This window comes from Haematobia irritans, chromosome 3 (genome assembly GCF_050003625.1).
Source record: "Haematobia irritans isolate KBUSLIRL chromosome 3, ASM5000362v1, whole genome shotgun sequence".
In the NCBI taxonomy this organism is placed as follows: domain Eukaryota; kingdom Metazoa; phylum Arthropoda; class Insecta; order Diptera; family Muscidae; genus Haematobia; species Haematobia irritans.
Window position 1 is genome coordinate 8,034,125 of NC_134399.1, and position 25,845 is coordinate 8,059,969.

General features: G+C 29.8%; 1 protein-coding gene across 2 annotated transcripts in view; it reads right to left on the bottom strand.

Annotated features, from left to right (window-relative positions):
* The window catches only part of futsch, a 298,432-nt gene that overhangs the window by 259,765 nt on the left and 12,822 nt on the right, over positions 1–25,845 (bottom strand). The window contains exon 1 of one of the 2 annotated variants that reach the window (XM_075298233.1): positions 9,009–9,101. The exons of the other annotated variant lie outside the window; for it this stretch is intronic. The gene's annotated coding sequence lies outside the window, so the exon portion shown is untranslated. Of the gene's footprint in view, positions 1–9,008; positions 9,102–25,845 lie in introns of those variants that run through there. 2 annotated transcript variants of the gene reach the window in all.

The following is a 25,845-nucleotide window of genomic DNA, read 5'->3' on the forward strand; positions in this document are numbered from 1 at the left end:
TGTTAGCTAACGAACTTTTAAACCGTGATATCTACATATCTGTGATCTTGCGTATATGCCAGTTAGAATCTTAACTGCTGAAAATTTTTGCAGTTAACCGGAGAAAAGATATTTCCATTTTTCTTTCTGTTAACTGGCAGTTAAAGCCTAACGAAGGTACATGAAAATGGCCGTTAATTCAATTATTATTATAGTTATTATTAAAATTTGGGAAAGTTTTCTTGAATCTAAAAATTGTTTTGTGTTAACTAAGATACGCAAAACAATTTTTAGATTTAAAGAAAAATTATAAACATATGAAGCATGAAGAAATTCTTGTATTTTCTTTGGAAATCTTTGGAACCGGACATGCTTTGTTTCAGTGTAAAGAAAATATTTTATGATAAATGGAAATTTCGTTTGCCTAAATTTTCTTTCCGGAAGAATTTTTTCTTTGGATTTTAGTTTTATAATGTAACAAAAGCCTCTCGAAAATTGCCCGCTTTTGAGAGGATTCCACTTTTCATAGTGGCCGAAGCGAAAAGATTCAAATTTACAGCCCTACACGCAAAAAAATAATTCTTTCCTCCCAAACGAAATTTTAGACAAACAAAGTTCGTTTCTCATTTGCTTTTCGCTGTAAGGAAGTGTATTTGGAAGAAAAGTATATACTTTTTGTGATAAACGTTTATTCTTTTCCAGGATGTAAAAACAATTTCATAAAGACTAACTCAAAAAAAAATTTTTTTTCTGGCTAATTGCATTTTCCCTCACATCTTTCTCACTTCCACGAAGATTTTTAGTTCTTAGCACCTTTTTCTGTAATACAAACAATGTAGAAGAAATTATACGATTTTATAAATTTTTAAAATTTTTTTACCTTTCGCCTGGACGGAGAATCGAACCGCGGACCATGCACTTTGTAAGCCAACACACTAACCACTGAGCTATGTACCTGTTATGGTCATCAATAGATAAATATCCATATAAGTTATATTTATATAGCATAGCTTGCGGCGCCCACGAACCGAATAAACAAAGTTTATTTAACAGAAACAAGCATTTAGTTTGGCACCGTGGAGCAGTGGTTGCTACGTCTGACTCTCATGCCAAGGGTCGTGGGTTCGATCCCTGCTTCGACCAAAGTTTTTTTTTTTTTTTTTTTTTTTTTTACATACATTCTACATATGTTCGGAAGATTCCGAAAAAAATGTTCAACATTACATTGTACTATATTAAATTTTGAACTGTAAAATGTGTTTTATTAAAGACCAAAAGTCAGAAAAGAACAGTGTTCGATATAAACGAAATGGACTCTGTTGTTGTTTCAAAAATAACTTTTTTTATTGAAAAAATAAAAAAATTGTAACAAACGAATTTTTTTGTTGATAAAAGTTTAAAATTTTCGAAGCAATTCAAAAAACTCTAACAAAAGAAAAACGTTTTCGGTCCAAACGTTTTTTTTTCTTTGCGTGTAGTAGTTTTAGTTTTTGTTTCCCCCACTGTCCCCGATTTTATATTTTCCCTTTCTTCAAACAAAAAATAAAACAATATTAATATATTTCGTTCAAGAGAATTCTACACATGTCTCAAGCTATACACTCAAGTAATCTATAACGAAATATAATCCACATGTCGTCAGAGATCTTGTGTTCTTACGTTTCTACGTCTCCTTATGGTTTTGTTGGAAGCCATCCAAAATTGTAATAATCGCATAAATGAATTAAAATGCCCTTTTACTTTCTGCCAACAACAAAAAACCAAAAAATAAGAAAACATGAAATGGCAAAAAATCACCATAAAAAACCATACCGCAACCAAAACTGAAGCAGAAACAGTTCCTTATGCTAATAATAAATCCCTAAGAGACATTTGGTGGATGTCGCCTTAGTTGTGTGTGTGTCGTTGTTGCTTTTTAGCTTGAATTTTGTAGGATACTCCATACACATTCTAAAAAATTTTGGCTGGAAACTATAAATCCAAACAAACTCGCCCAGGCCACATCGAAACACACTCCATAACGAGCAGAAATGAGTCATTTTCATTCAATTTACGTTCATTTTGGCTAACGACAAGCCAGGCGATATACACTGCAAAACTCCCTTGACTGGCTTGGTGGCTTGGAGCACATCGTATAGTCGAGCCGAGTGCTCACCCTTTAGGAAAATGCACCACCACCACTCCATATCCACTTTCTCGATGATGAATAAGACTTTTAGTTTACTAATATGCATTTTTCATGGTGCTGGTGGTGACTATGGCCATCCATATTTGGGGTGTCCCACCCAAAAACCAGGGCACAGGAAACATGAACAGCAAGAATAAAGTTCTAAAGAAACACCACAACTACGCAATTTAATGATGTCTATAAATTGTTTTTGGGGTGTTTGGCCAAAGAAGAAGAAAAGACATGCAACGCATTACCAGGAGTTGCTTTCAGCACTTGCTGTCAGTTGACAAACAAAAATGTTAACGGAAATCAAAGAACATGGTTTTATATTACCCCAAGCCCTTTGAACTATGGACTCGATGGAAGCTCCGGGATAATAAGAAAATTCACACCTGTCCCATGCGTAATTTCTTAGTTTTTTATAGATAAGGTCATTACCCTGGAGAAGGGAGGAGCATACATGGAATGAATTTACCACGACGCCACTACAAACAAAATATAATAATTTTTTCATATAAAATATAGTTTAAAACAAATAAAGATCTCACTGTTGCCACACATAGGATAAATTAAGAAATTATGGTAGATTTGTATCCGAAAATCAGGAAATATACACATATAACTTATACCAAAAACAAAATTTTATCTAATATGAATGACTATCCTAGGACAAGCAATTTACATAAAAAGTTCATAATCATTGTTTTAAATTATTTTTATAAATAAATTTAGGACACGATTGTTAGACATTTACGTCCCTCTATTGAAGACCTATGACTTTAAAGTAAAGAGAAAATTCCTTATAATGAAAAGAAACATTTTTCATTTAAAGAAAAAATCTTCAAATTAACTGAGATATTGAATTAAAAATTAAAAACCTAAAAAAAAACAAACCAATGGATTTTCCATCTTTGGTTTATTTACTTTACTAATTCCAAATTGAACATCGAAAACTGTAGCATTTGAACCAATTGTCTTTAGAAATGTTCCATCAAATTCATTTAAAATTTTTTATATGCAATTTATGACCTCAAATGTTCATAACCAAGTCGATAACTACCTATAATTTACTACAGGCACAATAAAATCCCAAATTTGTACCATTTTTTATCTGCATCCAAAATCGTGATGTTGACAAAGCAAATTGTTGTGACTGGTATTTAAGATTCTACTTGGCCGAACTTTTAGCTGTATATATTTGTTATTAAATAAAACATCCAGTAAAATAAAATACTACTTATAAACTCTAATTCGAATATTTGCATAGTTTCAGGCGGACTTATGTAATTACAAATATATAACAAGTATATACGGCCGTAAGTTCGGCCAGGCCGAATCATATGTACCCTCCACCATGGATTGCGTAGAAACTTCTACTACAGACTGTCATCCACAATCGAATTACTTGGGTTGCGGTAACACATGCCGATGGCAAGGTATCTTAAAACTTCTTAACACCGTCTTCTAAATTGTAAGTTAGTACATACGGGGTATATACTAAACAAAAAATACGTCATTTGGACAAAATTTTCTACAGAAATAAAATTTTGACAAAATTTTCTATAGAAATAAAATGTTGACAAAATTTTCTATAGAAATAAAATTTTGACAAAATTCTATAGAAATAAAATTTGGACAAAATTTTCTACAGAAATAAAATTTTGATAAAATTTTCTATAGAAATAAAATTTTGACAAAATTTTCTATAGAAATAAAATTTGGACAAAATCTATATCTTGACAAAACTTTTTATCGTAATAAAATGTCGACAAAATTTTCTATAGAAATAAAATGTTGACTAAATTTGTTATGGTAATAAAATTTTGACAAAATCTTCTATAGAAATAAAATTTTGATAAAATTTTCTATAGAAATAAAATTTTGATAAAATTTTCTATGGAAATAAAATTTTGACAAAATTTTCTATAGAAATAAAATTTTGATAAAATTTTCTATAGAAATAAAATTTTGACAAAATCTATATCTTGACAAAATTTTTTATCGTAATAAAATGTTGACAAAATTTTTTATAGAAATAAAATTTTGACAAAATTTGTTATCGTAATAAAATTTTGATAAAATTTTCTATATAAATAAAATTTTGATAAAATTTTCTATACAAATAAAATTTTGACAAAATTTTCTATAGAAATAAAATTTTGATAAAATTTTCTATAGAAATAAAATTTTGATAAAATTTTCTATAGAAATAAAATTTTGATAAAATTTTCTATAGAAATAAAATTTTGACAAAATTTTCTATAGAAATAAAATTTTGATAAAATTTTCTATAGAAATAAAATTTTGACAAAATCTATATCTTGACAAAATTTTTTATCGTAATAAAATTTTGACAAAATTTTCTATAGAAATAAAATTTTGACAAAATTTTCTATAGAAATAAAATTTTGACAAAATTTTCTATAGAAATAAAATTTTGACAAAATTTTCTATAGAAATAAAATTTTGACAAAATTTTCTACAGGAATAAAATTTTGACAAAATTTTCTATAGATAAAAAATTTTTCTATAGATAAAAATTTTGAAAAATTTCCTACAGAAATAAAATTTTGAAAAATTTCCTATAGAAAGAAAATTTTTACAGAATTTTCTATAGAAATAAAATTTTGACAACATTTTCTATAGAAATAAAATCTTGACACAATTTTTTATCGTAATGAAATTTTGACAAAATTTTCTATAGATAAATATTTTGAAAAATTTTGTATAGAAATAAAATTTTGACAAAATTTTCTATAGATAAATATTTTGAAAAATTTTCTATAGAAACAAAACTTTGACAAAATTTTCTATAGAAATAAAGATTTGACAAAATTTTCTATAGAAATAAAATTTAGACAAAATTTTGTGTAGAAATAAAATTTGGACAAAATTTTCTATGAAAATAAAATTTTGAAAAAGTTTCTATAGAAATAAAATTTTGACAAAACTTTCTATAGAAATAAAATTTTTACAAAATTTTCTATAGAAATAAAATCTTAACAAAATTTTTCATTTTTGACAAAATTTTCTATAGAAATACAATCTTGACACAATTTTTTATTGTAATAAAATTTTGACAAAATTTTCTATAGATAATTATTTTGAAAAATTTTCGATAGAAATAAAATTTTGACAAAATTTTCTATAGAAATAAAATTGTGATAAAATTTTCTATAGAAATAAAATGTTGACAAAATTTTTCTATAGAAATAAAATTTTGAAAAATTTTCTATAGATAAAAAATGTTTCTATAGACAAAAATTTTGAAAAATTTCCTACAGAAATAAAATTTTGAAAAATTTCCTATAGAAATAAAATTTTGACAGAATTTTCTATAGAAATAAAATTTTGAAAAAGTTTCTATAGAAATAAAATTTTGACAGAATTTTCTTTAGAAATAAAATTTTGACAAAATTTTCCATAGAAATACAATTTTGACAAAATTTTCGATAGAAATAAAATTTTTACACAATTATCTATAGAAATAAAATTTGTAGAAAGTTTTCTATAGAAATAAAATTTTGACAACATTTTCGATAGAAATAAAATGTTTGTAGTTTATTTTTGGCGATATGGACCAATTTTTGTGTGATTGGGGATCGGCTATATATAACTATAGACCGATATAGACCATTTTTGGCATGGTTGTTAGCGGCCATATACTAGCTTAATGTACCAAATTTCAACCGGATCGGATGAATTTTGCTCTTCCAAGAGTCTCCGCAAGTCAAATCGGGGGATCGGTTTATATGGGGGCTATATATAATTATGGACCGATATGGACCAATTTTTGCATGGTTGTTAGCGACCATGTACTAACACCACGTACCAAATTGCAACCGGATCGGATGAATTTTGCTCTTCCAAGAGTCTCCGCAAGTCAAATCTGGGGATCGGTTTATATGGCGGCTATATATAATTATGAACCGATATGGACAAATTTTTGCATGGTTGTTAGAGACCATATGCTACCACCACGTACCAAATTTCAACCGAATCGGATGAATTTTGCTCCTCCAAGAGGCTCCGGATGTCAAATCTGGGTATCGGTTTATATGGGGGCTATATATAATTATGGGCCGATATGGACCAATTTTTGCATGGTTGTTAGAGACCATATACTAACACCACGTACCAAATTTCAACCGGATCGACTAGCTTACATCCTAAGTATCTAATGCTAATCTATTCTCTATTATTCTTATATTTACTATAAGTTCAATAAACAAGTAAGAATAAATTTCTAGGTTCTCGTGCGTGATAATATGCACGACAATATTTCGTTCAAAAATAGGTGATATGAATTAACATATGTAGAAAAAAAACCTTGTAGAAATTTTTGATAGATGTATTACACTTTTTCGTGCAAACATGATATCTTTATAATATGTTTAAAAGTCAACCATTTAATGCTAGTTATTCTGTAACCTTCCAGAACCATAGAAACGTACACTGAAAAAACAGTGAGCCCACCAGGAAGAAAACAGTACAACAAGCGCTGGCATCACGCCGGTATCACAAAAATAAGAAAATATTTTTCGACAAATTCAAGAAAATTTACTCGACGTAAATAATTTTTTTCACTTGTTAAAGAAAATTTTGTAGTTTGAAGGAAAAAATTGAAGTTCAAAATTGCAAGAATGTCTTTAGTGACATACGAAGTTCTTGATGAACGCATCTGTAGTCAAATTTAGAAATTTAAAGAAATAATGGACTATGTTGGGAGAAATACGAATTTAGTAAATCTTTATGCTTCATTTTTTGTATAATATTTTTCCGTTTTTTAGTTATCTAACGTAGGCAAAAAAAATTTTGGAGTAAAGGAAACTTTCTCCAAACATAATAAAAAATAGTTAAATTGGCTTTAGTGAAATAGAGAGTTCACTTTTTTGAGTGTATTTTCTTTTCGATTTCTTTTAAGTTTTTACTTATATGTTTAGATCGAATTATCCCATGTTTTTTTATAATGCTTTATTCCTTTGTTTTATTAATAACTAAATTATTGGTTTGTTTTTGTTATTTTGGACAATAGTTTTAAAACCATTTTTTTTTTTTCATAGCACCATAAAAGAAATAATGATAGGTTAATAAATAATCCTATTCATTACAAGTAAAATTTTTTTGAAGGCATTTATACCACACAGTCATGAACGCGTGTCACAGATAAAATAAAATAAAAAATAAACAAGTAATAATTTTAAATGATTTTAAAAATCTTTTTGTATATGTAGTTAGTTGTTCGAATAAAATTCATAATTTTTTGAAGCATTGTTTTAGGCTTGTTCACTTTATCGCATGATTATAAAATTGTTTATATTCATTTGTTTTATTATTTTTTAATAAAATATATCACAACACTTTCAAACTATTTTGGAAAATTTTGAAAACTAATTTTGCATGTATAATCACTGGTATTTTTTTTAATTTTCTTTATTTTTTTTTATTTAAAATTTTTTTCAAAATAAAATGGAATATTTCCTTTATTTAAAAATCTTTCTCTTAGTGCAACTCCTTACAAATTCTTATTGGGATTCCTTAGAATTAATTTTGTTTTAAGGGGAAGAGGCAAATAATTTCAACTTCAACACTTGCTAACAGCCTACCCGCTGTTCAATGTACCGTTGTTTGTTTGGAATTTTCTTTAATGTGAGACTACTTAAAAAAGGACCGCACCCGTCGGCGTATAAAATTCAACTGACAGTTTTATTATTCCAGCTCCTTTTTAGCCGATTACGCTTCCTGCTCACGTACATATTAGAGTTTCAAACACTCACGGATGGCATATAGAAGTTTGCTATTGTTGTTGGAGATATATACCATATAAATGGGGTGTTATATATATTATATCTTAAAGCCTTGTTGTTATTGTTTTTTTTTCTTCTATAGTTATATAGAGACATTTGCACACACAGGACACAATAATGACAATAACAACTTCATATAGAGCGAACACACTCCACCATATGATACAATACTCCATTGTAAACACGGAAGAGGAGGGGTAACTGAGAATAAGGAAGAAATGATCATTTTGTTGGGTGAATCAATACTCTACAACTCTACTATTTGTAAAATACCAACAAATATATACAACAACAACAACAAGAACAATGGAGGGGGGAATATTTAGCACAATCATACACCGAAACTCTGGTGGTAGGCTTCAAAGCCATAAAACAAGGCAACAACTCCAAATAGATAGTTTTCTATCAACAATAACAACAACAACAACTCAAGCTTTATTTGAACACACAACCAACTTGAATACAAGCTTTAAATTCCACTCTCTTCTTCTCGTTCTCATATACGAAGAAGTCATGACATATACCATGCACAAGGCACACTCACTCACAAAACCAAATTGGGAGAGATAAATGAGTAAAGGAGTCTTGTTTCATTGATACACTCACACAAACACTAAGAAATATATGGGGAGCCTCTTTTGAGACTTTTATGGTAGTGCAGTATTTATTTTACTCCCAAGTTTTAAACAAAAATGCATTTCCACTATGGAAAAAAATAGAATGGTGGCATGTCAGAAACCTGGCAAACTAATTGGAGTTGAATTGAGTTGTTGTTGTTTGTTCTTCATTCGTTTTTTTTTTATTGGTAGGACCTGATTTTCTTTTAAAGCAAATACTAGAGTTCCAATACCACCATGGCAAATATTGAGTCATACTTAAAAAACAACTACACTAACAACTCTAAGGAAGTATGGCACCACAAAAGCAAGGCAAGGAAATATTCCATATTTTTTTTTTATTATATAAAATTCTTCTTGTAAACATATTGGTTACACTTTTTTGCCGAAAATTAATAACTTAATTTTTTTTTATTTATTTTATTTTTCCTTTACCGTTATTAATTCCACCGTTTGATTTTACTCTTTTGCTTAGGTTTGGAAATTAATCTCTCTTGATTTTTTATTCAGTTGCAACCGTTGTGAAAGCTCGACGAAGACTAAATTTTCTTTCCTAGTCATACTCAAAATCTGCTCTATCACTGGCCCCAAATCACTGGGTTCGTTGCATATTCGTGATTGCGGTCTTATCCTTTCGTGTATGTGCGTAAAGTTCTCGTCTCTCTAGCATTTCCAATACAAGCATGTGCTTTTTCCTTTTTGACTTTCCAACACTTCCAACGATGGGAAAAAGTGGTGGATTTCAATGTAAATGTGGTCTTAGACACTTAGTAGCGTGGTGTATGTTATTTTTGGCCATAAGCCAAAAATATCCTATATTGGTCTATGGCAAAGGCAAAGGCTGAACAGCTGCTTTGGAACAAAATAAGCTTTATTCACATATCACAAGCAACAATCCTCTCACCCCGTATACGCTCTCTATCTCTCTCCAGCTCTCTTGTACCCTGAAAACCCTCACTTTAAACATCTTCCAACCAACAAGTTACACAAAATTTTAACAACCAACATCAAATGTCATAAAACAAAAGCAACAACAACAGTTATAATAAAATAAGCCAAATATTTCATTTAGCCGCCTAAATGGAGCCAACTAAAAATGCTAGAATACCACCAATGATGAACATAAGCCTTAAAACAAACGGAAATTGTATAGTAAGAGACAAGTGGGGGGATTGGTGTGCTGGGGTTAATTTCATGCCAAAGAAACCTTTTAGGCTCTAAATTTTCTTTGTGACAAGAACCAAAAAACTTCGTAATTGCAATATGACAACTTAAACCTATTGGGATATCGTTCAGAAAAAATTATTTTCAGAGTTTTTAGGATGTTTTTTTCTTATGAAGGATAAACTCATTTCTCCGATAAACTTTTACAAAAGTTTGAAATATATGATGGATAAAATGCATATGTTACTAAATCGTAAGGTCAACTATAATTGTCCACTAAAAATATTATTTTGATTTACATATAAAATTTTATTTCTGCAGTAATTAGTGTACAACCCAATAAAGGATACAATACTTTTATATTATCATTTAATTTGACAAATATTGAAGTATGGTAAAAAGCACATAAGTTAGTGATAAACAATATTGTCATGCTATTGACAGTCTGTCTGCCATGCTATCATGCCATCAGTAATAGAGTTATGGCCTTAAAACTTGGCACTAGTGTTACCACTGCCACTTTAACGGCAAATTTTAAATATTTTCAAGCGTTGAAGCCTTTGTGCCACTAATTGCCATATTTTTAAATTTTTATTACACCTTTTTGCCTTGCTACGCCACTTTTTAATACAATGAATTGTGTAATATTTTTGCAACAAAGAATCCATTTTATGATAATATACTATAATTTTAAGCAGTTGTGTTTTCTCATACCATAGTTTGTCAAGAGATCAATTTTGCAGCCGAAAAGTATGCAAGAGGTTTTTCTATAATAGTTACATTGCAGTTCAAAAACAATCTAAAGATGACGGATATACCCGTCTCTCTGTCTGTCTGTCATGTTATCATGCCATAGGATTAAAAATAGAGTTATGGCCTTGAAACCTGGCACTAGCATTACCGCTGCCACTTTAAAGGCAAATTTAAAATTTTTTCAAGCGTTAACGCCTTTGTGCCACTACTTGCCATACTTTTTAAATTTGTATGACACATTTTTGCCTTGCTGCCCCATTTTGTAATATTTTTTGTAACATAGAATCCATCTTATGGTTCCCATACTATAATTTTAAGCAGTTGTTTTTTTCTCATTCCATAGTTTTTCAAGAGAACAATTTTTGCAGCCTGAAAGTAAGCAATAGTTCTTTCTATAATAGGTAAATTGATTTCTCCTCTGCATAGTTATTCTCAAGGACGGAAAACTGGCAATTTCCCCATTTTCGAAGCGTTGGAACTTTTGAGTCACTTGTTTTGCAACTAATTGCCTTACTTTTTAAATTTTTGTGCCACCTTTTTGCCTTATTGTGCCTGAAAGTATGCAATAGTTTTTTCTATAATAGGTAAATTGAGTTCTCCTCTGCATAGTTATTCTCAAGGACGGAAAACTGACAAATTCCCCATTTTTCCAAGCGTTGGAACTTTTGTGTCACTTGTTTTGCAACTAATTGCCTTACTTTTTAAATTTTTGTGCCACCTTTTTGCCTTATTGTGCCACTTTTTTACACACTATTATACACTTTTAGGTAATAGTTTTTGTACATTTTGACCCCAAATCCCATTAAAATTATTGATGTGAGTGGTGCCTATAATTTTGAGCAGTTGTTTTTTCCTCATACCATAGTTTTTCAAGAGAATAATTTTGCAGCCTGAAAATATGCAATAGTTTTTTCTATAGTAGGTAATCTAAGATCTCCTCTGATTTGTTAATCTCAAGGACAAAAAATTGGAAAATTCCCCATTTTTTAAGCGTTGACACTTTTGTGTCACTTGTTTTGCCACTGATTGCCATACTTTTTAAATTTTTATGCCACCACTTTGACTTGTTTTGCCACCTTTTAGCACAAAAAGACATTTTTTAACATACTCTTAGACAAAAAGTGTAATACTTTTTCCAAAACTTTACCCCGGATTCCATTAAAGTGTCCTGTTGTTGTATTATTTTTAGTATATTAATGTTAGAAATAAGAGAATTGTTTTGAGTAGTATTTAAAATGTTGATTTAAATAACTGTATAAGGTCTTTGTAAGGCTTAGTTACATATGAAAATAAATAAATTAAAAATTAAAAAAAAATAAAGTTCTACATTTGAGGCGCTCCTTATCCCATAATCCACCTTATGGACCCAATACTACAATTTTGAGAACTTTTTGTTTCTCATTTTTCGAGAAAACAATTTTGTAGCTAGAAAATATGGAAATATTTTTCTAATAGGAGGTAAACAGAAAGCTGACATACGTTTGAAGAACGTCTATATGGGAATAGTTTCTGATATAGCCAATGGATTGACATTTTTTGGATTTTCAAAAAATGAGTAGTTTTACTCGGATCTGACCATAACATTCAATCTGGTCCCCTTATAGCCGAAAGATAGTCCATGCCTTAACAAAGACTCCAGTGGTCTTTATTGTACTTCTTGAGCATTTGAAAACCATACATTCCGTGGTACCGATTTGCTTGAAATTTGGAACCTGAGTTTTTGTTTTGTGGAATCATGCAGTGAATAATGTTTATACACTCACTTTCTTGAAGTTTTCTTCTTTAAAAGCTAATAAAAAATATTAGAGACAATCGCCACAACTCTTATCATAAATTCAGGTTAATTTTGTCTTAAAGGAAATATTTTTTTAATAAATGAGAACTTGTTAGATTTTGTTCAAGAGAAAAGTATTTTTCCCCTGCTGTATTGGCAGATTGTTTTGGTGCAGCTTCTACATAGACAAATCCCTCAATTTTACTATTTTGGGAATATTGCAATATTGCAATCATATACACTTTGGATCTTCATATTTATTGATTCATTCTTTTATACAAATTGCCGGAAAATTTGTATTTAACGTTCTATTGACCTATAGAACGAGTCACCGTTCGGGCAAGCTAACGAGTCACCGTGGTTAGCTTGCCCGCATTGCATATTGCAATCATATACACTTTGGATCTTCATATTTATTGATTCATTGCCGGAAAATTTGATTCATTCTTTTATACAAATTGCCCGCATTGCATACACAGGGTTGTGGGTTCAAACCCAATTTCTACCAAACGCCAAAAATTTTTCCACCGGTGGATTATCCCACCTCAGTAATGCTGAGTGTTTCAAAGCTTCACTAAGTGGTTTCACTGTAATGTGGATCGTCGTTCGGACTCGGCTTTAAAATGGAGGTCATTTATCTTAACATAGAATCAGGCAGCACTCAGTGATAAGAGAGAAGTTCATCACTGTGGTATCACAATGGACTGAATAGTCTTAGTGAACCTAAAATATTGGGCTGCCACTATACCTAACCTAACCTAACCATTATCGGACTAAAATGTCAAATTTGAAAAAGGAACAAGAGCGTCATATATGGAAACTTTTTAACCCGCCACCATATCCGATAGAGCACTGAAGGGAGAGTTCGGGGTTATTTGCTCTCAAAGAAAGTACTTTTTCCGGCGAAAACTATTTTTTTTTCTTTGGGAGTAGCATTACGATGTATGTAAATATAAATGATGTGTTATCAGTCTTGATAGGTGAGTTCAGTATACACCGAAGTCTACCAAGCTATTTGAAGATGATATTGTTAATGAATCAGCTTCAGATACTGATATGACGGTCGTTGATAATCTTCATAACCCTACGGTTCCTTCACCAATACCTTCTGGAGGAAATATGTTCTAATGCAAGAATAATAGAATTTGTTATTTGCGAACTACATTTGACAAATTCCAGCAATATGTAGGGTAAGCTAGAAATCATTACAGTCAGTCTAGAAATAAATATCATCATAGGTTTTGTTCGAGACGAAATCAAATGCAAGCGACTGAAGAGGTCACACTTCCATAAGTTCTAGGAGGCATTGGGGAGGGAAGCAATAATGTCCCAGCAAAAAAAATTTGGAAGTTCTTCTAAAGGCATAACTTTAAAAGCACTTCCAAACATGTTCTCCCAAAGAAGTACTTTATTTTAAGGGCACAGGAAGTTCATTTGAATAAAATTTTTATAACTCGTTTTTTTCATATTTTTAATGGGAAATTTGAATTTTTTTTATTTCAAATTGGTTAAAAAACAGACCAATAATTAATAAAATGATAAAAATTATTTAAATTTCGCCCAAAAAAATGTTAAATCCGTTCAAGAAAACTTCCGAGTTTTTGAAAATACTTCATGTCAAACATTCCAGACAAACGTTAGAATGCATTAAAAATCATACAAAATTAAAAATGTATTTATTTGTCAAAATATCGCAAAATTTCTTAATTCACATCCAAAACAATGAATTCGCATAACACCTTAAGAAGTGATGAAAATTCAGTGCAACGGCTGTTGAAATGGTGGACATCCGCCCTATGACAAGCCCATGTTAAATTCATCGCTTCTGCGCCAATTTTGCACCACTTCCGGATCCAAAAAGGAACATTTTCACTACTTTTTGAGCGACGCTTTTTTTGCTGGGCTAAGAATCAATTTTCTAAGCTGCGGAACGGCTTGCGGCCAAAAAGATAGCCCTTATATATGATGCAGATACGGTTTCCGGTATATCGAAACAGACAGTATTCCCCTCGGTTAGTTGAAACATTGTCATAGGTTTTCTTGCTATCGTACCCGTGGAAAAAGGCCTGAAATTACCCCACAGATAAAGCTGTGATAGATTCACTTAAAAAGTTTGGTTTACGTACTATGTTAATCTGTTATCGCTAGAAGCAGCGAGAATAAATCTCTGATTTAAGGAAAGCTGAGAGATAAGATATCAGAGAAAATATGAAACGAAAATAGATTTTCAGATCATCAGCTTCAAGTTGTCTGGCTATAATGCTAAGATTATATTTCCTCAAAATGTGAGAAAAGGCTATTGGCCTAAGTACAGAAGATTCATCCTATTTCTGTAGAATGTAAGCTCTGAACAGAATATCAACGTCGCACTTAAAGCAGCATATCCCAGAGTAGAGGCTAGAGAAAAGTCTACACCATGTAGTCTAATTCGAAATATAAAAAAATTTTGCTGGCGGCCTTTTAACAAAGTCGACTCTGCCAGAGTTCAGATTGGAACAACTACTAGAAACATTTTAGGGAATTTTTAGTATATTGGAGTTATATCCGATTATTTGGTGAAACAGAAGACCTTATGTTGATAATATAAGACTTTTGTTTTTGATCAGGTGCTTTCCATTCAGATAAGCCTTTTTCCTATAATACTGAAGATGTAAATATTGCGTTGCTGCAAAAAAACCCAACCGGACCCGTACAAATATAAAAAAAAATTTTTGCTGGCGGCTTTTTAACAAGTCGACTCTGCCAGAGTTCAGATTGGAACAACTACTAGAAACATTTTAGGGAATTTTTAGTATATTGGAGTTATATCTGATTATTTGGTGAAATAGAAGACCTTATGTTGATAATCTAGGATTTTTGTTGTTGATCTCGTGTTTTCCATTTAGTTAAGCCTTTATCCTATAATACTGAAGTTGTAAATATTGCGTTTCTGAAAAAAAACCAACCGGACCCATAGATCTATGGGCCCATTTGAGATTTGATATTTTTTTATTTCAATAAAAACAAACAAAAAATCCTAAACTTAAACTGCAATCCTTATTCATTTCAGCAACTTTATCACAAAAATACCTTTCGTTTGTCATAGGACATCGATTACTGCTCGTATATCCAATAAGCCGAAATGTGGTTATACCGATTTCTTCGTTAAAGGCAACGATTACTGGTAAATTACCGATAACTGTTTACCACTCACGTTGTAATCTTGGATTTACAAAGAAAACTAAGATACTCTATAGACACATTGATGTGCTCGGCAATTCTTTCTTTTTGTTAGAGGGACACTTGAAACTAGCGAACAGTGTAAAACTCACGACGGCTGTTAAACAACTGATTTTTACTCCTGCAAAAGGATTTCTTACATCAACATATGATTGGGTCACACATGGATACAAACGTACTCGCACACACACACACATATACACTACAATACTCTATGCACTCTCATTGAAAAGCCGCAAGGCACATACTCACTCTTATGGCGTTTTCTTTTCTTGTAAAAAATGCGCACTTTTTTGCATTTTGCCCGGAAAATGTACTTTTTAGGTTCTTTTCTAAAAAAACAGGCAAAAGTGCGAAAAGGCTTCGAATTCTGTTGTGAAAATATCGCCACGCATAGGGGCAAATTACGGGCATTTTCAGCACTGCCAACAAACGAGAGTGCTGTGATTGCCCTGTTTCCTTCCTTGAATTCTTTTCTGCCCGCTGAAATGATAGCATTTTTTTAGGTTGCTGGTAACATTTTAAAAATGCGCATTCTGTACAGACAAAATGAAGGCAAAGCACTTTTTTCAGAAAAGAAAACACCATTAGTTATTGTAGTTGAGAGTATGGTAAATTTGTGAGAGTGTTTGTTTGGTGAGGATTCAAATTAGAACTTCGTTTACAGCAACAATTCGCAATAGTCGTTGATTTCTTGTTTTGCTTTTGTTGTCGTCGTTGTTGTTGTTTTCTTCGGCATGTATAGACTAGAAAATTACGCAATTTCCAGCTACAAAATGGAAATCGGCAAACTTCCAACTAAAGAAAATAAACAACAACCTCAAACACATACAAAAAACACATTATGGGAGAATGTATAAACAAGAGGCAAACCATCAAACGAACCTTAAAAAGACACCAATCAAGAAAACATGACAAATCAAAGAAAACTTAGCAAACGAAGCAATAGCAATCGGATGAAATGCAACCGATTGCCTAAAGTTTGCTTTCACATAGCATATTCTAAGGTGAGAGCTGTCGTGATTATTTGAGTGTGTGTTTGCAATATTGCTTTAAAGTGTTGTAAGACAGACATTTGAAGTAGTAGGTTTTGGCATATTGGTATGAGAGAGAGAGAGAGAGTAGTGCCATAATATTGGCTTTCATTCCAATACCAACTACTGTACATATGTCCGCGTATTTGTCCCCATAAGAGTCTTCTGTAAATACAGGATAACATTAAGAGCTATCTTGTTTATCTCGTGAGATTTTGTCTGTTTGTATTGAAATGTGAGTGAGTTTTAGCTAATAAAGAATCTCATTAGAATGAAGGATACTTTGATCAAGACACTATGGCAATAGAGTTTTACATTGAGATATGAAGGAAAGAAAAATAATTTTGAAAAATGTTTGAATGTTAGGTTAGGTTAGGTGGCAACCCGATGTATCAGGCTCACTTAGACTATTCAGTCCATTGTGATACCACATTGGTGAACTTCTCTCTTATCACTGAGTGCTGCCCGATTCCACGTTAAGCTCAATGACAAGGGACCTCCTTTTTATAGCCGAGTTCGAACGGCGTTCCACATTGCAGTGAAACCACTTAGAGAAGCTTTGAAATCCTCAGAAATGCCACCAGCATTACTGAGGTGGGATAATCCACTGCTGAAAAACTTTTTTGTTTGAATGTTAAATGGATATCCCGAGTAATTGCTTTCGAGGAAATACTGTCTATACTGATAGAGGAAATCGAATGAATAAAAAGCCTTGAAACTGGTTGCTAGCAAAAATTTTAGATTTTTTACTGTTTTGTAGATTGGTAGAATTCTTGATTTTTGGTAGATTTTGCAAGGAGGTATTTAAACAAAAATTTCGACAAAATTTTCGATACAAATACAATTTTGCCAAATTTTTTTATAAAAATAAAATTTTGACAAACTTTTCTATAGAAATAAAATCTTGACAAAATTTTTTTATAGAAATAAAATTTTGACAAATACTTCTATAGAAATAAAATTTTTGCAAAATTTTCTATACAAATAAAATTTTGGAAAAATTTTCTATATAAATCAAATGCTGACAAAATTTTCTATAGGTATAAAATTTTCTATAAAAATAAAATTTTAACAAAATTTTCTAAAGAATAAAATTTTGACAAAATTATCTTAGAATAAAATTATGACAAAATTTTCTATAGAAACAAAATTTTGACAAAATTTCCTATAGAAAGAAACTTTTGACAACATTTTCTATAAAAATAAAATTTTAACAAAATTTTCAATAGAAAGAAAATTTTGACAACATTTTCTAGAGCAAAATGTTGACAAAATTTTCTATAGAAATAAAATTTTAACAAAATTTTCCATAAAAATAAAATTTTGACAAAATTTTCTATAGAAATAAAATTTTGACCAAATGTTCTATAAAAATAAAGTTTTGACAAAATTGTCTATAAAAATAAATTTTTAACAAAATTTTCTATAGAAATAAAATGTTGATAAAATTTTCTGTAGAATAAAAATATTAAAAAAAAATATATAAAAAAATTTAACAAAATTTTTTAATGAAATAAAATTTTGACAAAATTTTTTATAGAAATAAAATTTTGACAAGATTTTTTATAGAAATAAAATTTTGACAAAATCTTCAAAAAAATAAAGTTTTGACAAAATTTTTATAAAAATAAAATTTTGACAAAATTTTCAATAGAAAGAAAATGTTGACAACATTTTCTAAAGAAGCAAAATGTTGACAAAATTTTCTATAGGTATAACATTTTCTATAAAAATAAAATTTTAATTAAAATTTTCTATAGAATAAAACTTTGACAAAATTTTCTATAGAAATAAAATTTTGACAAAATTTTCTATAGAAATCAAATGTTGACAAAATTTTTTATAGAAATAAAATTTTGATAAAATCTTCTTTAGGAATAAAATTTTGACAAAATTTTCTATACAAATAAAATGTTGGCAAAACTTTCTATAGAAATAAAATTTTGACAAAATTATGTATAGAAATAAAATTTTGACAAAATTTTCTATAAAAAATTTAATTTTGACAAAATTTTCTATAAAAATAAAATTTTGACAAAATTTTCTATAAAAATAAAATTTTGACAAAATTTTCTATAGAAACAATACTTCTATAGAAATAAAATTGTTGCAAAATTTTCTATACAAATAAAATTTTGGAAAAATTTTCTATAGAAATCAAATGCTGACAAAATTTTCTATAGGTATAAAATTTTCTATAAAAATAAAATTTTAACAAAATTTTCTAAAGAATAAAATTTTAACAAAATTTTCTAAAGAATAAAATTTTGACAAAATTTTCTTAGAATAAAATTATGACAAAATTTTCTATAGAAAGAAACTTTTGACAACATTTTCTATAAAAATAAAATTTTAACAAAATTTTCAATAGAAAGAAAATTTTGACAACATTTTCTAGAGAAGCAAAATGTTGACAAAATTTTATATAGAAACAACATTTTGACAAAATTTTCTATAGAAATTTTAACAAAATTTTCCATAAAAATAAAATTTTGACAAAATTTTCTATAGAAATAAAATTTTGACCAAATGTTCTATAAAAATAAAATTTTACAAAATTGTCTATAGAAATAAAATGTTGACAAAATTTTCTATAAAAATAAAATTTTGACAAAATTGTCTATAAAAATAAATTTTTAACAAAATTTTCTATAGAAATAAAATTTGGAGAAAATTTTCTATAGAAATAAAATGTTGATAAAATTTTCTGTAGAATATAAATATTGAAAAAAATCTATAAAAAAATTTAACAAAGTTTTTTAATGAAATAAAATTTTGACAAAATTTTTTATAGAAATAAAATTTTGACAAAATTTTCAATAGAAAGAAAATGTTGACAACATTTTCTAAAGAATCAAAATGTTGACAAAATTTTTTATAGATATAAAATTTTCTATAAAAATAAAATTTTAACAAAAATTTCTATAGAATAAAATTTTGACAAAATTTTCTATAGAAATAAAATTTTGACAAAATTTTCTATAGAAATCAAATGTTGACAAAATTTTTTATAGAAATAAAATTTTGATAAAATCTTCTTTAGGAATAAAATTTTGACAAAATTTTCTATACAAATAAAATTTTGGCAAAATTTTCTATAGAAATAAAATTTTGACAAAATTATGTATAGAAATAAAATTTAGACAAAATTATCTATAGAAATAAAATTTTGACAAAATTTTCTATAGAAATAAACTTAAAAAAAAATTTCCATAGAAATAAAATTTTGACAAAATTTTCTATAGAAATAAAATTTTGACAAAATTTTTTCTAGAAATAAAATGTTGACAAAATTTTTTCTAGAAATAAAATTTTGACAAAATTTTTTATAGAAATAAAATTTTGACAAAATTTTCTATAAAAAATTCAATTTTGACAAAATTTTCTATAAAAATAAAATTTTGACAAAATTTTCTATAGAAATAAAATTTTGACAAAATTTTCTATAGAAAAAAAATGTACAAAATTTTCTATAGAAATAAAATTTTGAAAAAATTTTCTATAGAAATAAAATTTTGAAAAAATTTTCTATAGAAATTACATTTGGTAAAACTTTCTATAGATATAAAATTTTGGAAAAAATTCTATAGAAATAAAATTTAGACAAAATTTTCTATAGAAATAAAAGTTTGACAAAATTATTTATATAGATATAAAATTTTGGTAAAATTTTCTATAGAAATAAAATTTTGTAGTAGCCTACATTCGGCAAACATGCCCAGAACAAGGCAAAAACGGTTCCATCGGCCGGGAATGGAAGAACCACAGTTTTGTGGGATTGTTAGTTACAAAAAAAATCGAAAAACGATCACACGACTGTTGTGTTAAGAATTTTTGGACTTTTATACTTTGAAATAGCGAAGAATACTTGACGCCCTTTCAAAGCAGTATTATCGACTTAAGTTATTAGGCCGATTCGAAGAAAGAACGGGTACGTTTGGCGAGATCTTTCGCTATGATAACATAGCGACTCAAATCTTCCTCTTAGAGATTGTACACTGAAAGAAAAGTTTTCCTTTCTGAGGAACAAATGACGTTTTCTTTTGATGCTAACAAATTTTCTTTAAAAGCAAATAAAAATCGTTTGATACAATCGTTGAAAGATTTGCCGAAAATTTAATTTAAAGGTAAGTACTATGTTCGATTTTCGAGTTGAAATTTTCGCAGTTACTTTATTAAAACAGTTCAATATAATGCCGATATTCCTATAGATTTCGGCATGACTTTACGGGAATATGTTTGTATTCATTTATAATTTTGATTATTTCAGTAAAAGTAATTGCGAAAATAAAGTGATTTTCAACTTGAAACCCCAACATAACATAGTACACACCTTAAGAGGAAAGTATTTTGCTTTGTAATGAGAATCAAAAAGTCGATATTTAGTCTTTTCCAAAATTTGAAAGCTAAATACGTATCGGACAGATAGTTACATACAACCCATTGTGGAATTATTTCCAGTGTTACCAATGTGCATCTTAAGTAGCAAATTTGACACATTTTTTTGAGCCTTGTCGATTTTGTGTCACTAAACGCTATAGTTTTTACATTTTAGTGCCACCTTTTTGGCATATTGTGCCACTTTTTATTTCATCAATATTTTAGTGCAATCGTTTTCACAAATTTTGATCCAGGATAACAGATTTCCCGTTCTCAGTGGACAAGTGGTCCGCCTAAAAGTATGCAAAGGAATTTTTCTATAGCAGACAAATGAAATGGAGAAAAAATGACTGCTAGGTTAGTAAGGATCCATTATATAAAAAAACATATTTCACAATTCTATATAAAATACGGATATAAATGCGTTTTATGGTTATTTTTTCTTTTTCGAAATGTATTCCTTTTTTGTTCTCAGTGGACAAGTGGTCCGCCTAAAAGTATGCAAAGGAAATTTTCTATAGCATGTCTGTCAGGATAACAGATTTCCCGTTTTGAGTGATAATGTTCTCAGTGGACAAGTGGTCCGCCTAAAAGTATGCAAAGGAATTTTTCTATAGCAGACAAACCGAGTTGATATTAAATATCTACGTATGGATTTAAATGAAATGGAGATAAAATGACTGCTAGGTTAGTAAGGATCCAAAATAAAAAAAAAATATTTTACAATTCTATATAAAATACGGATATAAATGCGTTTTATGGTTATTTTTTCTTTTTCGAAATAAATGCCTTTTTTGTACCATTTTTTTTAACATGCCACCTTTTATTGCTAGTGCCACTTGTTTTGCCACTTTTTAGAAATTCTCAACGGTATCGATGATGCCACCTATTATTGAAAGTGAGTCTTTTTGTGCTACGTTTCTAACATTCTCAACGGTAACACTGACTGTTTCTGCTTTCAGAATAAATAAAGCAATTGACTATAGATTTAAGTATTTATCGGTCTAAAGATCTAAAGCCCACATAGTTCATCGGAAAGCTTGTCAAAGGCCAATTTTTGTTGAAACTCCAATTTTTTGAAAATTCATAATTTTTGAAAAGTCCTTGAGGTGACCATTACAGAAAGTCAATTTTTCCAGAATTTAGAAAAAAACAATTTTTTCACCCAACTCTTCGGTACTCTAGGCTGTAGATTTGTTACCAACATATATGAGACCACTAAAATTTTCTTTAAATTTTGTAGACTTGTCATCACAATTTCACCTCACAACCAACGGCAAAAATTTTTGAATGCTCCATTTCTTATGGACTTCCTTCCTTCCTTGCTTTCATTGACCATTTGTCAGTGTAAAAACATGATATTCCTAGATTTTTATCCATTGCATAGAATTACGATTATGGCAAACATGTGTGTAACAATTTGGGGTTAGTATAGCTGCATTGTAAATGCTGCCAAATAATCGGATACTCTTAATTCTAAGTCCGTCTGTCTGTCTGTCCGGCAAACGTATGCACAAATCCACAGGGAAAACAAAGTCATAACCATAAAGAAACCACCCCCCAACCTCACAATACTACGAAAAAAAGAGGACAAATCGAAATTTAAAGCAGAGTATTTCGATATGCATTATTACCCTCCCTCCCCCCCAAAAAAAACGCAAGCAAATGCAGTCAGTATTGATGACGTCATTTGGTAATATTTAAATAAGGGTTGTTCGCAATATCAAAAACTAAAGTCCTTTTTGCCCTTTGAACTCTTACTTGATGATGGTGGTGGTGGTCTTGTTAATGCAGTTACCATTGAATTTATGCCTTATGAATTTTCAATGACCCCTAGGGGTGGATTTAAAATGACCGGAAATTAGTGATACAAGCCATAAAGCCGTGCTAAGCATGTGGCAAAGATATTAAGCAATTAGTCTTAATTTCTTTGTTTTAAAGATAATTGAAAAAAAATCTATAAAAATAAATTTTCGCTAACAATACTTGACATTTAAAGGCTTATTTTTCGATATATATTATAAACTTCAATAGGCATTTCTCGAATATTTATTTTAATGTTCAAGGCCATTTATAAAATAAAGTCTGGCACGCACGCACGAACGCACGCAACAGCTTCAGTTAAATCGAATATAGTTATTGCCTACTATGGGAACTGGTATCTCTTATGAGCAGTTGTCCTGCTCAATTGCTTGGTGAAAGCAAAACACCAACACAAACTCAGCAATTCAACAGAAATCCTCTTCAAAGTTTGTTTTTTTTTTTCTCGGTTTATATTTCTCAAGTACCCTGGGGTATTATAAAATGAATATAAACTGTTAGTGCCTACTTTTAGGGGGCACATGAATAAAACAACAAATGGCGTCTGAACAATATGACAAAAAGGACAATAAGCACAAAAGTTTCTCTGGGTATTATGACACTTAATCGGCTAAATCGCCCAAGTTGTGAGTTTTGTTAAGGAGTACAACTACCCAAATATCTAATCCCACATATAAACAAACCAAAAAAGAAACGAAATGTCTTTGGATAAATGGAAATTCTAACAAGGGTTATTACTTACATTTTGTGACAAATAAATAGAAAAGTCAATGTGTGTGTGTGTGCCACTCGCATTTCACATTTAAACATTTCGCAATAAAACAATGTCGAAATATTTAAAAGGATTCATTTATTTTTGCAAATTAAATGTAAAGATAGAATTTTTCTTCTTTAGGGACTATTTCATACAAAACAAATTTAAAATTATAAAGGCCCTAAAAAAACACAATCATTTTTATGATACAATAGCAAAAGCTCTTTGGGAATAAAAATATGGCGACATCAAGTAAATGAGTCTACGATTATTTACACAAGGATTTAAGCCAGGCTAAATAATCTTTGTGCTGAGTTTGATCAAATATTTTGAACAAACTTTTTTTTTAGAAAAAAAATCTATTCAGCAAAGCTGAATTAAAAATGTTTATCAAAAAACTTATTCAGTAAGGCTGAATTATTTTTTTTTTTTTCAATTCAAAGCCTATTCAGCAAACCTTTATTAAATTTTTTTGATAAAAAAGAATCTTAAGTACAAATTTTTGACAAAAAAAAACTTATTCAGCATGGCTGAATTAAAAAAAATCTTTAGAAGTATACGACTTTTTTAATAAGATTTTAAATAAGTCTACGATTATTTACAGAAAGATTTTGGCATGGCTAAATCTTCTATAGGCGGGGTTCAATAAAAGATTTTTAACAAATTTTTTTTTAGAAAATGTTATATTCAGCAAAGGCTGAATTAACATTTTTTCATATAATAATCCTATTCAGCAAGGTTAATTTGAACATTTTTCATTTCAAACCCCATTCAGCAAGCCTGAATTAAAGCTTGTTTTTAAAAAAAATCTTAATTAAAAATATTTAACAAAAAGAAGCTTATTCAGGTTGGGCTTAAAAAAATCTTTAGAAATATTTCTAACCAGAATTAAAGCTTGTTTTATAAAAAAAAAATCTTAATTAAAAATTTTTGACAAAAAAAGGCTTATTCAGGGTCGATTAAAAAAAAAAACTTTTGAAATATATGATTTTTTTTTTTAATAAGATTGAAAAGTTTTTAATTCAGCCTTGCAGAAAATGCTAATTTTGGACGGTGAACGCCTAACATGTTATTTTCCATGTTATTTTCTCGGTCATTATGTATCCGATTTTGACAACCGTTATATGTTTGGCGAGACAAAATGTTCAATGTTCCCAAACCAAAAATAATATTTTGCTCTAGAAGGTGATCATATTCCTTCTCTGTGTGTAGCTGAGTAACACGTTTTTATACCCTCCACCATAGGATGGGGGTATATTAACTTTGTCATTCCGTTTGTAACACATCGAAATATGGCTCTAAGACCCCATAAAGTATATATATTCTGGGTCGTGGTGAAATTCTGAGTCGATCTGAGCATGTCCGTCCGTCCGTCTGTTGAAATCACGCTAACTTCCGAACGAAACAAGCTATCGACTTGAAACTTGGCACAATTATTTGTTATTGATATAGGTCGGATGGTATTGCAAATGGGCCATATTGGACCATTTTTACGTATAGCCCCCATATAAACCGACGCTCAGATTTGACTTGCGGAGCCTCTTGGAGGAGCAAAATTCATCCGACCCGGCTGAAATTTGGTACATGGTGTTAGTATATGGTCTTTAACAACCATGCAAAAATTGGTCAACATCGGTCCATAACTATATATAGCCCCCATATAAACCGATCCCCAGATTTAGCTTGCGGAGCCTCTAAGAGAAGCTAATTTCATCCGATCCGGCTGAAATTTGGTACATGGTGTTAGTATATGGTCTTTAACAAACATGCAAAAATTGGTCCACATCGGTCCATAATTATATATAGCTGCCATATAAACCGATCCCCAGATTTTGCTTGCGGAGCCTCTAAGAGAAGCAAATTTCATCCGATCCGGTTGAAATTTGGTACATAGTGTTAGTATATGCAAAAATTGGTTCACATCGGTCCATAATTATATATAGCTTCCATATAAACCGATCCCCAGATTTGGCTTGCGGAGCCTCTACTAAAATTTGGTACGTGGTGTTAGTATATGGTCTCTAACAACCATGCAGGAATTGTTCCATATCGGTCCATAATTATATGTAGCCCCCATATAAACCGATCCCCAGATTTGACCTCCGGAGACCCTTGGAAGAGCAGAATTCACCCGATGCGGTTGAAATTAGATACGTGGTGTTAGTATATGGTCTCTAACAACCATGCAAAAATTGGTCTTAATTATATATATAACACCCATTTAAACCCGATCCCGAGCTCTTTGAGGAGCAAAATTCATCCGATCAGGTTGAAATTTGGTTCGTGGTGAAATTTGGTACATTGCGCCAGTATATGACCGCTAACAACCATATCAAAATTTGTACATATCGGTCTATAGTTATATATAGCCGA